We start from the raw sequence: 17486 nt of genomic DNA, 5'->3' as shown, positions 1-17486 counted from the left end.
CGAATATGAAATGTGATCAAATTTTATTTAGTTAGCACTTAGTTACAGGTGGTAATTAAATATATTTTAAATATGCCTACATGAATAGTATGTTAAAAGCACATAAATCAATAAACAGGAAGTGTGAACTATAACTTCTCCCGGAGCAGGATAGCTCCGCTACATCAACTATGACTAGATAGAGCGGAACTGTTACTATAGCAACGATTTCAACTTAAGAGTTTGTCTCTGAGGAGGCTTAAATACTAAAGGCTAATTTTAAGAATACAACTATAAATTTAGTGTGCGGAAAAGAGCAATTTAAGTATATTTTGAAATTGTACTTTTTAGCAAAGAGCCACACACACCACTATAGTTAGCCTAGGCTTACGGAGCCGCACTGCAAAACTTTTCTAATCTATCTACTTTTTTTGTCATAAGGTAGTATAACGCAAGTTATGTTTCCATAGATACACATTAAAAATGTCATATATAAAAAATATATTAAAATAGTACTTCTTGGGTGCTTGCTCGTGCCAACCCCGCGAGACCTGGAATATAAACTGGTCTGTGACCGTCACGCGCAGTGCACCAGACTCACTTCTGAGTGGACCACACTACAGCCGTTTTTCTGAGGTAAAAGCTTTTTACTTAGCCGTTTTATTTAAACTCAGCCTAAAGCATAAGCTTACAACAAAAGAAAATTACATATTATGAAGAAAGTAATAATAATCATAGTAATAATCATCGAATAAGGACACAGACAGTGAGGGGAGTTGCTTTCACGCTTTCACACAACAGTTGACGGACCGTCTTTTCCGTTAAATGTAGGCTACTGCATTAACTGCTCACACATGGTTTACTGTCTTTTATGTGCTGTTTACATCTGAACCGTATAATGTTAAAGGCCGCTGTCGTATAATGTAAAATACCTTTTTCGGGTCCAATGTTATTGTACGGAAGGCGACGTAAATCTATATTCCTAAACTGTGAATCGAGGCACTTCATTTAGGCTATATGCGAACTGAACCATCTTTACAACAAATTAATTATTCCTTTTGAGTAACAAACTGAGAACAAATGTGTTTTTCTTTGTCATTGCAGATGCAGTCAAAATGTGAAACAGCAAGGCCACCGATCAGATCATAGTCAAAGCCATGGGAGACGGTACGGCTCCTGGGCGATCTGGCGATACCGGGCACCGTGCAAACTAAAGTGTTCTTATTACATTTTGTTATTCAAATGTTTCGATCATTTGTATGTTATGTAACTGACAATAAATGTTTCGTAGTACTTTTAGTCAGTTGTCTTATTTTGAGATATATATTGAATACATATAAATGATTTTATGCTTAAAATTAAGTTAAATTCAAGTCTGGAAAAAGACAAAAAAATTTATAGACGTCTTTCAACAACCCGAAAAAGACGTCTTCTCAAAGACCGGAAAAAGACGTCTTATCACGACGCGAAAAAGACGTCGTTTCACCTTTCACTTTTCAACCACATTTCGACGTTGTTTGGCCGTCTGGCACTGACGTCTTTTCGACGTCTTTTCGACGACTTTTTGCTGGGTGGGAGGGTTGCATATATGATTGTTACTTTGACTTCAGCTACGTTTAATTATATAAATATTGAAGCGGTTGAAAGGGCGTCCTCTTGTGACGTCCTCTACACGTGCATTTTTAGTCCATCGTGACCCTCTGTAAAATTCTTATGAAATAAGCAAAAGAAATTCTGCTTACCTTGAATAATACTGCAATGATTCATTTGAGTGCCCAATTAGTTTTAAAAATGTTGTGAATAGACGTTGGCTGATGTTACACGTCATGCACCCTTTCACAATTTAAAGTGGATGATTGCCAAAACTGTGCGGTCAAAATCCGTTATCCATACTCCAGTCCAGTTGGTGGCGGTAATGCTCCTTCAGTTGATTTACCATCCGCAATAAACTCTAAAGAAGAGGAAGACTCGGTAATGTCGGTTTGGTTTATTTCGAAAAGTGACGGAGTATTACAAATACTTCTGTTGGGTAAGTACATTTTGTATAGTTTTATTAATGTGGTTGAGTCTTACTTGTTGGACACGAAGGAACTGAAAGAAATGATGCGCACATGGTCAGCTGCCATGTAGTTTGTGTTTGGCTAAAATTAGCTAGCAGGCTGAAAGGTCGTTTAAAGTTAGGCTTTACCCTAGTTTCTACACTTGAGCTGTGCTGTGTAACGTTAATGCTTCTTGCTAGGATATTGATAGCAAAATCATCAATCCCCCAAACTGCTAACTCGTTCCCTGCCACAGTTATCTTGTCATTTAAAAATCAACCGTTCACTGCAAAAAACGAGTTATTATTCATTACAGAAAATGTATTGTGAGCCATCAAAGTTTACAGAAAATGTTAAAAAACCCTGAAGCTGGCTGAGAACTTTTTTTGTAAAGGCTGGCAGGTAAAGAGCTAACGTTGGCTGAGTTTTGTGTCAGTTACAATTAACATCAAGTTGAGTAATTTCATGCAACTACAGGAACAATGTGTAAATAAATCAGGGGTTCCAAACCTTCTTCCTTTGGGACATCCGGCCTAATTGTTTGTATTAAACACAAAATGTGACAGCAAGTGTCACATTCAGTTTAGGTGTAGTCATGTGTCCAGGTGTGTCTGTACATATTAATGAACAGATTTTTCTTTCAGGATTCCAAAGGAATATTTTCCATGCTTTTCGGTTTAAAGATGACTTCAGCGAATAGCTGGCATTCTGGAACATGGCAAGTCTACATCTTCTATTAAGAGATTGCATTGTGACAAAGAATGTGTGTGTTTGTGTGGATGTTAGTTTGTGTTTTTTTTTTTCTCTTTCTCTGTGTATAAACAAATATCTGGGTAGTTAACAAAAGAACCATAGTGATGGCAACAAATCTGAAAACAAACTGTAATTTTTCTGAGGTGAAGTAATCCTGAGTCATTTATTTCACAGAATCACGTTAAATGCCTTTATGGTGAAATTTATCATGAGGGGTGGTCAACTTAAAAAGAAGCCATTCAAAGCTATACTATATAGTTCAAGGTAATTTTGGCCTTATGACATTGCAAAAATCTCTTGTTCCTTGTCTATTTTTTCATTTATGTCATTTTTATTTTCTCATTTAGTGGACTTCTCTGTAAGAACATCAGGTTTTACCAGAAATACCACTTTTACAAAGTTTAGAGGGTCTTTCTCAAGGGCACCACTAATCTAACATATATTCTTTGTCACAATCTAGACTCTTCATAGAAGATGAAGACTTGCCATGATCAAGAATACCAGCTATTTGCTGAAGTTCATCTTTCAAAACGAACAGCATGGAGTACAGTACTCATCAGGTGCTTTTGCTACCCGTAAATACGTTTATTCTAGTGTTATTTGTAACTTTTTGACATTCGGTTATTCTAGAGAAGAATAAAGTCTAATACATGTTAATTACAATCTTGTATGTATTTTAAATTTAGTTGTGTGATAATCTGACTTTTTCTAAATACATTCATGTAATTTACCTCAAATTCTGCCTTTGATTTTTTTTCTACTTTTTTAATATTCATCTTCTTTTCTCTCACTCAGATGCTGTGAACAGGTGTAGCCCAAATGCAACAGATTCAGACTTTGATGCAGCAATGGCGGAACACATGAAGCACACTGGGGTTGATGGATACTTGTTTTATGGCTGGTTTAACAGTAATACAAGACTGTTAGGAAATAATTTGGTAGTGCCATAGCTCTGACTTCCATGCATCAATGGTGGAACACATGAATCACACTCCTGGCAGAGCCGGTGGTTGGGGACCAAGAAAATGAGTTAACATTTTGAAAAAAATGGACTTAAGTAGTTTCAAATGTGTTTCTGTAATACTGTACTTTTGTCATTTTCATGTTTGATTAATGGCTGCTGAACATCAATGTTAAACTCCATTGCTATCGAGATTCTACTATTTTTATTTTCTTGTTTGAATAGTAGCTGTAATACAAATGGAAGACAATTAAAAAATGTGATGTTCACTATAAAATATGATGTGCTAAATTAAGACACTTATTTTTGCTTAAGTCCACATATAAAGTGTTATTGTTTGTGATGTACACGTGATTGAAACGTTTTATAGACGTTCAGGTCAGACCGGACCGATTTTGGACCTTTTTAAAACGTATGTCAATTTAGGACACGTAAACCTTTAGACATAATTGCTTGCCTTGCACGATGTTACACAACGCGAGTATGATTATATTAAACGCATTCTTATATATACGCTTACATTAAGCAGCTACCCCACCCAGCAAAAAGTCGTCGAAAAGACGTCAGTGCCAGACGTCCAAACAACGTCGAAATGTGGTTGAAAAGTGAAAGGTGAAACGACGTCTTTTTCGCGTCGTGATAAGACGTCTTTTTCGGGTTGTTGAAAGACGTCTATAAATTTTTTTGTCTTTTTCCAGACTTGAATTTAACTTAATTTTAAGCATAAAATCATTTATATGTATTCAATATATATCTCAAAATAAGACAACTGACTAAAAGTACTACGAAACATTTATTGTCAGTTACATAACATACAAATGATCGAAACATTTGAATAACAAAATGTAATAAGAACACTTTAGTTTGCACGGTGCCCGGTATCGCCAGATCGCCCAGGCGCCGTGTCGTCTCCCATGGCTTTGATGTGATCGGTGGCCTTGCTGTTTCACATTTTGACTGCATCTGCAATGACAAAGAAAAACACATTTGTTCTCAGTTTGTTACTCAAAATGAATAATTAATTTGTTGTAAAGATGGTTCAGTTCGCATATAGCCTAAATGAAATGCCTCGATTCACAGTTTAGGAATATAGATTTACGTCGCCTTCCGTACAATAACATTGGACCCGAAAAAGGTATTTTACATTATACGACAGCGGCCTTTAACATTATACGGTTCAGATGTAAACAGAACATAAAAGACAGTAAACCATGTGTGAGCAGTTAATGCAGTAGCATACATTTAACGGAAAAGACGGTCCGTCAACTGTTGTGTGAAAGCGTGAAAGCAACTCCCCTCACTGTCTGTGTCCTTATTCGATGATTATTACTATGATTATTATTACTTTCTTCATAATATGTAATTTTCTTTTGTTGTAAGCTTATGCTTTAGGTTGAGTTTAAATAAAACGGCTAAGTAAAAAGCTTTTACCTCAGAAAAACGGCTGTAGTGTGGTCCACTCAGAAGTGAGTCGGGTGCACTGCGCGTGACGGTCACAGACCAGTTTGTATTCCAGGTTCCGCGGGGTTGGCACGAGCAAGCAGCCAAGAAGTACTAATATATTTTTTATATATGACATTTTTAATGTGTATCTATGGAAACATAACTTGGGTTATACTACCTTATGACAAAAAAGTAGATAGATTAGAAAAAATTTGCAGTGCGGCTCCGTAAGCCTAGGCTAACTATAGTGGTGTGTGTGGCTCTTTGCTAAAAAGTACACTTTCAAAATATACTTAAATTGCTCTTTTCCGCACTCTAAATTTATAGTTGTATTCTAAAAATTAGCCTTTAGTATTTAAGCCTCCTCAGAGACAAACTCTTAAGTTGAAATCGTTGCTATAGTAACAGTTCCGCTCTATCTAGTCATAGTTGATGTAGCGGAGCTATCCTGCTCCGGGAGAAGTTATAGTTCACACTTCCTGTTTATTGATTTATGTGCTTTTAACATACTATTTATGTAGGCATATTTAAAATGTATTTAATTACCACCTGTAACTAAGTGCTAACTAAATAAAATTTGATCACATTTCATATTCGTGGTGTCTTAAAACAGGGCCGGCCCAGCCTGTGTTTGTGCCCTAGACATTTTAGATTGGCTGAGTACACTTATGTTTTTAAGATTATCTTAAGTAGTAATACATTTAATACAAATTGTATAATTACTAAAAAGTATAAAATTAGTGTACAAAAGGAGAGCACTAAAAGTACATAATGTAAGTGTACTTTTTATCATCTGACTAGGCTAGATATAAATTTAATTAATACATTTTAAATTATGTTTTTTTTAGCATTCAGTAAATAATGTTTAGTTTTTATCACATACATTTCTTGATATTGTGGTATCGTAAATACTCAATGAGTCCTTTGCCCGGCTGTATAATTGTCTTATGTTCATTTTATAGATATGACCTTAAATAAAAATTGATTTCCTTAAGATGACGAAAACATTTATAATTATTAAATATGAGATTAAAAATCTTACCTTTTTTTCAATAAGATGTGCAGTGAAGAACCTTCTCACCCAATGATCTTTTTCTTCAATGGCATCAAAATGTACTTGTTGCAGAATGAAGTCATTGTTTATGAAATTTGAAATGAATATTGTTTAAGATCAAGTTTTCATTTTCTCAAATCCACTGCAATCGTGGCCATGTCACAAACCTTATTCAAAATTTCTCCCCTTGTGTTCAGCAGAACAAAGACATTAACACAGGTTTTGGACAATTAGTAAATTATGACAGAATCATAATTTTTGGATTAACCATTCTGAATTTGCCTCAAAGAAGCTTATTTTGTAGTTTCATCTAAACATAGAACCCAGTTTATTGTTAAGTTCCATTAATGTGCAGCAACTAAAGATTCAGGAGATGGCTTTTGGATGAGAAAATATCATTTTTGTGCTTTGGTCAACGACTTTGTCAATATTGATTGACAATGATGATCAGGCATAACATTAATGCTTGTTTTTGGCGCTGTAAAAGCTGTAATTTTGTATAACAAAAACCGGAAAAAACTAATCCACTCTGTAAATTGCAGAGAACGGTTGCGTGATAAATAAGGGAAACTCTCACGAATGCAACATTATGAGCAACTATTAACAACAAATCGACCAACCTTAAGAATCGTCTGAAAGGTGTGTGCATCATGAAGAAGCGGGGAAAACACTTTATAAAATTGAATTAGCAGTCACAACGTTATTTTTATGGATATTTTATATTGAATGTATTACGGCTTCCGTTATAAGCACGGCTCAATATATAAACATTTGAGTGCTTTAGCCACATTGTTGAACTAGTTAAATTATTTCTTAAGAAATAGTCGCAACACACGTTTTTATCAAGAAACTACTGCAATGTGATTTTCTTTTCATGTCAATATTAGTAAAATACGTCGATTTTGGGGCTAATTTCGAACGAATTTCGACGGACCAAAAATAGACCACATTTCGACGTCGATTTTTGGGCTAATTTCGACCAAATTTCGACGGGCCAAAAAAAGACCAAATTTCGACGTCAATTTTTGGGCTAATTTCGAACAAATTTCGACGGACCAAAAAAAGACCAAATTTCGACGTCGATTTTTGGGCTAATTTCGACCAAATTTCGACGGACCAAAAAAAGACCAAATTTCGACGTCGATTTTTGGGCTAAAAGACGGCCAGGACGGGCCGACTTGATTTAGCCCCAAAAAAGACGTCCAAATGACGTCTAGTGCTGGGTGGGACACATCTAGTAATAAACGTCCGGAAGCGGACACATTTGGACGTCCAGGGACGGGCAGAAAAGACGTGGAAATCACGTTCAGATGACGTCAAAGACGTCGGTTCAACTTTCATTTTGGAATTATTTTTCAACCGTAACGGGACGTATCGGAATTACGTCTTTTCAACGGTCACTAAACGTGTTCACTATATTTTATAGTGAACATCACATTTTTGAATGGTCTTCCATTTGTTTGACAGCTACTATTCAAACAAGAAAATAAAAATAGTAGAATCTCGAAAGCAATGGAGTTTAACATTGATGTTTAGCAGCCATTAATCAAACATGAAAATGACAAAAGTACAGTATTACAAAAACATATGACACTACTTTAGCCCATTTTTTTCAAAATGTTAACTCATTTTCTTGGTCCCCGACCACCGGCTCTTCCGGGAGTGTGATTCATGTGTTCCACCATTAATGGTTAAAAGTCAGAGCTATGGCACTACCAAATTATTTCCTAACAGTCTTGTATTACTGTTAAAACAAAATCAACCCCAGTGTGCTTCAGGTGATCTGCCATTGCTGCATCAAAGTCTGAATCTGTTGCATTTGGGCTACACCTGTTCACAGCATCTGAGTGAGAGATAGGAATATGAATATTAAAAAAAGTAGAAAAAAGATCAAAGGCAAAATTTGAGGTAAATTACATTAATTTATTTAGAAAATGTCAGATTATCCCACAACTAAATTTAAAATACATACAAGATTGTAATTAACATGTGTTACACTTTATTCTTCTCTAGAATAACCGAATGTCAATAAAAGTTACTAATAACACTAGAATAAATTTATTTAAGGGTAGCAAAAGCACCTGATGAGTACTGTACTCCATGCTGTTCGTTTTGAAAGATGAACTTCAGCAAATAGCTGGTATTCTTGATCATGGCAAGTCTTCATCTTCTATGAAGAGTCTAGATTGTGACAAAGAATATATGTTAGATTAGCGGTGCCCTTGAGAAAGACCCTGTAAACTTTGTAAAAGTGGTATTTCTGGTAAAACCTGATGTTCTTACAGAGAAGTCCACTAAATAGAGAAAATAAAAATGACATAAATGAAAAAATAGACAAGGAACAAGAGATTTTTGCAATGTCATAAGGCCAAAATTACCTTGAATTACATAGTATAGCTTTGAATGGCTTCTTTTTAAGTTGACCACCACCCCTCATAATGAATTTCACCATAAATGCATTTAACGTGATTCTGTGAAATAAATGACTCCGGATTACTTCACCTCAGAAAAATTACAGTTTTGTTTTCAGATTTGTTGCTGTCACTATGGTTCTTTTGTTTACTACCCAAATATTTGTATCTACACAGAGAAAGAGATAGAGAAAAACAAACAAACACAAACTACATCCGCACAAACACACACATTCTTTGTCACAATGCAATCTCTTAATAGAAGATGTAGACATGCCATGTTCCAGAATGCCAGATATTCACTGAAGTTCATCTTTAAAACCGAAAAGCATGGAAAATATTCCTTTGGAATCCTGAAAGAAAAATCTGTTCATTAATATGTACACACACCTGGACACATGACTACTTCTAAACTGAATGTGACACTTGCTGTCACATTTTGTGTTTAATACAAACAATTAGGGCGGATGTCCCAAAGGAAGAAGGTTTGGAACCCCTGATTTATTTACACATTGTTCCTGTAGTTGCATAAAATTACTCAACTTAATGTTAATTGTAACTGACACAAAACACAGCCAACGTTAGCTCTTTACCCGCCAGCCTTTACAAAAAAAGTTCTGAGCCAGCTTCAGCGTTTTTTAACATGTTCTCTAAACTTTGATGGATCACAATACATTTTCTGTAATGAATAATAACTTGTCTTTGGCAGTGAACGGTTGATTTTTAAATGACAAGATAACTGTGGCAGGGAACGAGTTAGCAGTTTGGGGGATTAATGATTTTGCTATCAATATCCTAGCAAGAAGCATTAACGTTACACAGCACAGTTCAAGTATAGAAATTAGCGTAACTTTAAACTACCTTTTAGCCTGCTAGCTAATTTCAGCCAAACACAAACTACATGGCAGTTGACAATGTGCGCAACATTTCTTTCAGTTCCTTCGTGTCCAACAAGTAAGAGTCAACCACATTAATAAAACTAAACAAAATGCACTTACCCAACAGTAGTATTTGTATAACTCCGTCACTTTTCGAAATAAACCACACCGCCATTCCCGAGTCTTCTTCTTCTTTAGAGTTTATTGCTGATGGTAAATCAACTGAAGGCGCATTACCGCCACCAACTGGAGTGGAGTATGAATCACCGATTTTGACAGCACAGTTTTGGCAATCATCCACTTTAAATTGTGAAAGCAGATATTATAACATTATATATGTAAATGTGTCATTTAACTAAGATGAATACAAATGATCGTGTATTTAAAAAAAAGATTTCCTGCTTTTTGCAATGGGTGTTGTTTGACGTGTAACGTCAGTCAACGTCTATTCACAACATTTTTAAAACTAATTGGGCACTCAAATGAATCATTGCAGTATTATTCAAGGTAAGCAGAATTTCATTTGCTTATTTCATAAGAATTTTACAGAGGGTCACGATGGACTAAAAATGCACGTGTAGAGGACGTCACAAGAGGACGCCCTTTCAACCGCTTCAATATTTATATAATTAAACTTAGCTGAAGTCAAAGTAACAATCATATATGCAACCCTAGAGATCTGATGACATCTAAGCATGTATCTAAATGAATTTTTAGGAAATGTTATATGTCACATATTTTTTACCGGCTAGTGTCGTCCTACCGCGACTATTTTCGGCCAGGGACACGACGTTGCCGTCGGACCAATGTTTGTTGGGAACTTATGAGCACGCGCGGCTCTCGTTCTTGAGTCGAAGGTCCGCAACAGTTTTCGAATCATTCGTTTTCGGATCACAAGAATATTGATCTATCAATGTTTGTTTTGAAGAAGAAAATAAAACATATATTGCTGGATGTTAAAGTATTGCACTCTTATTTATTGTATTACGGCATCAGCCGAATTCCCTATTCCTTTCATTTTAATGTATTACGGTTCTAATGGGACGTAATCATGTTGTTACGTTGACGTGATTGTTGCGTCTCTATTGCAAAAAGCAGATGCTGTCGTTGTGATTCAGAAAGCTTGAATAAAAGTGATAAAGAGCAACGTTCCGTTTGTTTTCTTAAAACGTGAGTGATGGTGAACTGCGCACTCAAAAGTCCAACACTGGACTCGGACGAGACCGAGTAAAACATTTGTCGAGACCAATGACCAAGTCCGAGTGCAAATACCAACGAGTCAAATACAAGTCCGAGAACATAAAAAATCATCGCGAGTCCGTAATTGAGTACTACAGCACTACACCTTTGCTCAAGGAAGAAAAGGGCAGGGGTTCAAGCCCCCTTTGATTACTATATGGGCACGTGAATGTGGGCAATTTATAACACACCGAAGCACATAACAACACAGATTAGTTTACGCGCCACATGACCCCTTACAGACGCGATTTCTTTAAGACTGCAAGGGAAGCTCAGCTTGCCCTATTATTGTCAAAAAATGAATGGTCAAATATATGTACTATTATGTTAACATTTTATTGACTAAAAATGCGTTAAACACGTTCATCTCGAACGAAAACAATTTCGTTCAGAATCAGCTACTTAGGTCGGCTGACTCGATTTCCTTCTCATTCATTCCCGTAGCATACAGTGCATTACTCTGTTGAAGACTTCAATGGGGCTGCTTTAAACAGTTTTTTTTCAGTGCTTAGAAACAAGACGGTCATTGGATAATGCTGAGATTATGTCCCGCCCACGGACGCTCAGCGTCTCTGGGATGAATGGAGGAGTGGGCTGGCCCGGACTCCGAGCGTCTACGTGATGATTGGAGGGTCTGTCATCTCTTTTCAATCCACTTTTATGTTTAATTTAATGTAATTTAATTTAGTCATTTGGCAGATTTGGCTTTTATCCAAAGCGATTTACCGTGGACTTATTACAGGGACAACCCAGCCGGCATTTCAACGTTGATTCACCGTTGAAACAACGTCAGGTACCATGGTTGAATCAACGGTGAATTACCTTTCGATTTTGCAAAACGGATCAACGTTGATATTGTGACGTCGTTTCACCGCGGAAGAAACAACGTTGATTCACCGTTGAAATCGCGACGTCGTTTCACTCTTGCCTTTCGGGTTATGGTCTTCTGTCGACGTTGAATCACCTTTCGATTTTGCAAATTGAATCAACGTTGATATTGTAACCCTGTTTCACCGGCGTACCTGTAATTTTGCTTAAACGTCAACACTGAGTTTTAAACTATGATTTTCGGTACACAGTGTTTTCAGCAACTAATAAAACTTGCTGTACATGATTTGCAATTGGACGGCATAAAAAAAAAATTCTCTTTCTAACAATTAGATGTTCATTAATCTGCAGTGCAGGGATGAGATGCTTCATTTTCTAAAGAAAAAGTTTTGAACAATTACACCAAATGGAAAAATAATTATCTTAGAATTTAAATATACATCTATATTCTACATTTACACTTTCACATAATTTATTGAAAATAATTCTCATTCAACAACAAAGCACTTTCTTAAGGGTTTAATGATATCAGAATACAGAGGGAAAAAGCTTATAATTCTAATTTCATAAACACTGCAAATATACACAATAGCCTATATATAAATAATAACAAACATATGTACTCATTTCGTGACCAACATATGTACTCATTTCGTAACATTCTAAAATCTCAACAATTAAGTGAAAAAGAATCCAAGTAAAAGTAAGGAAAGTTTGTAGAACAAGAAGTCTTTCGTAGAACTTAACATTTTGCTAGCAACAGTCATTAAAAAAGAAGAAGGAAAAAAAGTGTCTTCAAGGAAGAGTCTTCTTACGGCCACCACCACCCATCCTCTCTGGTGCATATTTTAAATATTTGGACATGGTCTTCATTACTTTTGTACTGGTTGGGTTGTGTGCATTGACGACTGCATCTAAAGGGAAAAATCAAAACAGCCAAGATCAACAAAATTGCTATAAATTTATGGAAAAGCTTTTAAGGATGTAAAAGTTACTTTACAACGTTACTATTATTTGCTTAGACAACTTGCAAAACAGTAAAACTAACATGAAAAAGAATCGTGATAATATTGTGAATCATATTTAACACATAAAATAAAATAAACTCGATTGGATTGTTTTCCATATCGCCCATCTCTTTCATGCTCTTTCCTTTGGCCAGTCTCGCTTCCAATCTCGCGATATTACCGTGAATGGACAGTAATGACGACGACAAACGGAAAATTTAGCTTATGTAACGTTACACTTTTTTTCCTGAAATTTTGTATCTGTGTGCACACGTATAATGTCTTATCCCTTAAAATCGACGTAGCAACCGCAAAAGCACAAAACGACACTGAAGCGGCACGAGTAACGTTAGGCCTCAATCGACATCTGTAAAAGTAACGTTATCCCTCCGCGACACAAATGTGGAAAAGCATTCCCTGAATATCGAGTTAGTAAATTCATTCAACAAACTGTGCATTTACAATTTTGCAAGAACTGACATAATGCGTTTAACTCATGACCTTGCGTATATTTGTGAAATCAGACTTACCTTTTGAACCCGCGCCCTCGCAGACCACTTTCTATCGTGCTCTTCCCTTGGCCAGACCAGTCTCGCTTCAAATGACGTCCTCGATCAGAAAGACGGTCAGGATAACGGTCATATTTTCAAACATAAAATGGCGCGCACAGTTTCATTGGCCAGTTTCATGAATGACAGACAGATTAACCAATCATAATCAAAGCAAATAAGGTTAAATAACCAATAGGAATTGTTTCAGTGTGGTAAAGCAGCGCAATCTTTTATTGCTGTTGATAATATTTATACCAGAAGGTTCATGATAAAAATGTAAATGGATAATAAATAATAATAATAATGATCTTAATAATTTAAAAGGCAGAAATTATTTATTCTGTGCATACATTAATTGATACAACATATGAATCTTGTAAAAAAAAAAAAAAGTTGATTAATAAGTGTTTTTATTACCCTTTTTCAACCATTTAGCATTTCAATCAAAATTGAAACAACAGCTGTCATTATTTCAACCATATTTCAACGTTGAAGGTTGGTAATGTACCGGTTGGTTTTCAACCATTTAGCATTAAACGTTATATCAACGTTGTTTCAACGTTGAAACAACAACTGTCATTATTTCAACCATATTTCAACGTTGAAGGTCAGTCATGTACTGGTTGGTTTTCAACCATTTAGCATTAAACGTTATATCAACGTTGTTTCAACGTTGAAACGACAACTGTCATTATTTCAACCATATTTCAACGTTAAAGGTCGGTCATGTGCCGGCTGGGAATCCCCCTGGAGCAACATGGAGTAAAGTTTCTTGCTGGGATCGAACCAGCAACCTTTGATTTACCAGTTCAGTGGTTTAACCAACTAGACCACCATCTCACATGTCCAAAAACGCTCGTTTTTTGGGGTCGACAGCTTATAAAAACGTATTTCTTGTTTTTTTTTAGCTTCCCAGCCGGCACATGACCGACCTTCAACGTTGAAATATGGTTGAAATAATGACAGTTGTTGTTTCAACGTTGAAACAACGTTGATATAACGTTTAATGCTAAATGGTTGAAAACCAACCAGTACATTACCAACCTTCAACGTTGAAATATGGTTGAAATAATGACAGTTGTTGTTTCAACGTTGAAACAACGTTGATATAACGTTTAATGCTAAATGGTTGAAAACCAAACGGTACATTACCAACCTTCAACGTTGAAATATGGTTGAAATAATGACAGCTGTTGTTTCAATTTTGATTGAAATGCTAAATGGTTGATAAAGGGTAATAAAAACACTTATAAATCAACTTTTTTTTTGCAAGATCCATATGTTGAATCAATTAATGTATGCACAGAATAAATCATTTCTGCCTTTTAAATTATTAAGATCATCCATCCATCCATCCATTTTCTACCGCTTATCCGAACTACCTCGGGTCACGGGGAGCATTAAGATCATTATTATTATTATTATTTTATTATCCATTTACATTTTTATCATGAACCTTCTGGTATAAATATTATCAACAGCAATAAAAGATTGCGCTGCTTTACCACACTGACACAATTCCTATTGGTTATTTAACCTTATTTGCTTTGATTATGATTGGTTAATCTGTCTGTCATTCATGAAACTGGCCAATGAAACTGTGCGCGCCATTTTATGTTTGAAAATATGACCGTTATCCTGACCGTCTGTTGAAGCGAGACTGGTCTGGCCAAGGGAAGAACACGATAGAAAGTGGTCTGCGAGGGCGCGGGATCAAAAAGGTAAGTCTGATTTCACAAATATACGCAAGGTCATGAGTTAAACGCATTATGTCAGTTCTTGGAAAATTGTAAATGCACAGTTTGTTGAATGAATTTACTAACTCGATATTCAGGGAATGCTTTCCCACATTTGTGTCGCGGAGGGCTAACGTTAGTTTTACAGATGTCGATTGAGGCCTAACGTTACTCGTGCCGCTTCAGTGTCGTTTTGTGCTTTTGCGGTTGCTACGTCGATTTTAAGGGATAAGACATTATACGTGTGCACACAGATACAACATTGGAGGAAAAAGAGTGTAACGTTACATAAGCTAAATTTTCCGTTTGTCGTCGTCATTACTGTCCATTCACGGTAATATCGCGAGATTGGAAGCGAGACTGGCCAAAGGAAAGAGCATGAAAGAGATGGGCGATATGGAAAACAATCCAATCGAGTTTATTTTATTTTATGTGTTAAATATGATTCACAATATTATCACGATTCTTTTTCATGTTAGTTTTACTGTTTTGCAAGTTGTCTGAGCAAATAATAGTAACGTTACTGCAATATGCTACTGCAGTGGCATATGGCCAACAGCATGACAGGGTCTGAAAATCCTGCTCAAAACGCTATGTTCCTCATCAAATGAATGACAATGGTTAGTAGGATTGTAAATGTTTTGATGTGATTGATCAATTAATTAAATTAATTATTTAATAATCAAATATAACGACTACAACGTGTCACCAACGCTGCCTCAGATGTGTGCTTGTCAGATATGTGACTTTTGCGGACGTGCTCTTCCTGGAACAACGCACAAAAGGGAACTAAACCTAATGAATTCACAATGATTTAATAAAATAGTGTTCTCAAACTAACAGTAGGACAACAATTTTATGTAATTAATTTTTTTAATAGAACAGAATAGAATGGAAGAGAAAATTGGTATTACTGGATCAAGATCTTTGAATTGAAGCAGACATATATGATGTATAATGTGCGAGAATGACTGAGCTGGCTTATCGAAACCAGGGAAGCTACTGTGCATAAGGTCAATTGTGATCCTAATAACTTTGAGATCCTTAAAAGCTTTTCCATAAATTTATAGCAATTTTGTTGATCTTGGCTGTTTTGATTTTTCCCTTTAGATGCAGTCGTCAATGCACACAACACAACCAGTACAAAAGTAATGGAGACCATGTCCAAATATTTAAAAATATGCACCAGAGAGGATGGGTGGTGGTGGCCGTAAGAAGACTCTTCCTTGAAGACACCTTTTTTTCCTTCTTCTTTTTTAATGACTGTTGCTAGTAAAATGTTAAGTTCTACTAAAGACTTCTTGTTCTACAAACTTTCCTTACTTTTACTTGGATTCTTTTTCACTTAATTGTTGAGATTTTAGAATGTTACGAAATGAGTACATATGTTGGTCACAAAATGAGTACATATGTTTGTTATTATTTATATATAGGCTATTGTGTATATTTGCAGTGTGTATGAAATTAGAATTAAAAGCTTTTTCCCTCTGCATTCTGATATCATTAAACCCTTAAGAAAGTGCTTTGTTGTTGAATGAGAATTTTTTTCAATAAATTATGTGAAAGTGTAAATGTAGAATAAAGATGTATATTTAAATTCTAAGAAAATTATTTTTCCATTTGGTGTAAATGTTCAAAACTTTTTCTTTAGAAAATGAAGCATCTCATCCCTGCACTGCAGATTAATGAACATCTAATTGTTAGAAAGAGATTTTTTTTCTTTATGCCGTCCAATTGCAAATCATGTACAGCAAGTTTTATTAGTTGCTGAAAACACTATGTGTACCGAAAATCATAGTTTACATCTCAGTGTTGACGTTTAAGCATAATAACAGGTACGCCGGCAAAATCGAAAGGTAATTCACCGTTGATTCAACCATGGTACCTGACGTTGCGTTGAAATGCCGGCAAGGTTGTTTGCTATTCACATTGTCACATATCAGTTTTTAGACATTTTTTTTTTGTAAAATAAAAAATGACAAGAGTTGGTGTGGGCGTGGTCTTCAGATTATGACGGGTATCACTCTGTGTCTCCATTTCCAACTCAGTCCCATCGCGGATTTTGCATGTGTAGTCGAAAGACAAACTGCTGCAACCTTCATCGTATATTTCACACAATTTCACACCACATTCATTGTTTCAGTTTAACATAATTCCCACATTTCCTCCCGTTAAATTAAATATATATATATATATATATATATATACATTAGATGGAAGTAGGCGATTTCGGACGCAGCAGCAATTTTTTTACTTTCGTTTTGGAAACTTTGTAGTTTGTGTAACAGGTTGAAGCGTTATAGCCTGCTTTTGTACAATAAATGGGTAGTTGCTTAATAAATCGTGTCCTGTGTGACATATCAAAATTTAGAAAACAAACTGTAATATAATATTTTATGAATATGTATGTTTATAATATAAAACCTTATAGAAAGATTTTTCTTTATTGTTTGTCCCATACATTTTTGCTGTCACACCATAGGACAAATTCGCATACTTATCAGTCAAATTCACAATTTTTAATGGAAAAAGCAACCCTAGTGGTTTATAATTGTATTTTAGTGGAAATTAAAATTGGAATTGGGTTTCTATTGTTTTTTGAGAATA

At 35.5% G+C, this 17486-nt stretch overlaps 2 long non-coding RNA genes across 6 annotated transcripts; one reads left to right on the top strand and one right to left on the bottom strand.

Moving 5' to 3' along the window:
* Positions 1–2944: 2944 nt before the first annotated feature.
* Positions 2945–4009, top strand: LOC130438184 (uncharacterized). Of its 3 annotated transcripts, none has more exons than XR_008909277.1 (3): positions 2945–3035; positions 3232–3331; positions 3567–4009. It is a non-coding gene; the product is annotated as an uncharacterized LOC130438184 (long non-coding RNA). The 3 variants fall into 3 exon arrangements; XR_008909278.1 differs by having other exon boundaries at positions 2951–3035; positions 3119–3331; XR_008909276.1 differs by lacking the exon at positions 2945–3035 and having other exon boundaries at positions 3042–3331.
* A 3645-nt stretch (positions 4010–7654) lies between these two features.
* On the bottom strand, positions 7655–8699 carry LOC130438243 (uncharacterized). Of its 3 annotated transcripts, none has more exons than XR_008909294.1 (4): positions 8608–8699; positions 8500–8523; positions 8311–8410; positions 7655–8072 (listed from the first exon to the last, which is right to left on the bottom strand). It is a non-coding gene; the product is annotated as an uncharacterized LOC130438243 (long non-coding RNA). The 3 variants fall into 3 exon arrangements; XR_008909293.1 differs by having other exon boundaries at positions 8513–8523; XR_008909292.1 differs by lacking the exon at positions 8500–8523.
* Between the last annotated feature and the right edge of the window lie 8787 nt (positions 8700–17486).

Source organism: Triplophysa dalaica, chromosome 16, assembly GCF_015846415.1.
Source record: "Triplophysa dalaica isolate WHDGS20190420 chromosome 16, ASM1584641v1, whole genome shotgun sequence".
NCBI classification, from domain to species: domain Eukaryota; kingdom Metazoa; phylum Chordata; class Actinopteri; order Cypriniformes; family Nemacheilidae; genus Triplophysa; species Triplophysa dalaica.
The sequence above is the reverse complement of the archived record's forward strand: the minus strand, read 5'-3'. Positions and strand labels throughout refer to the sequence as shown.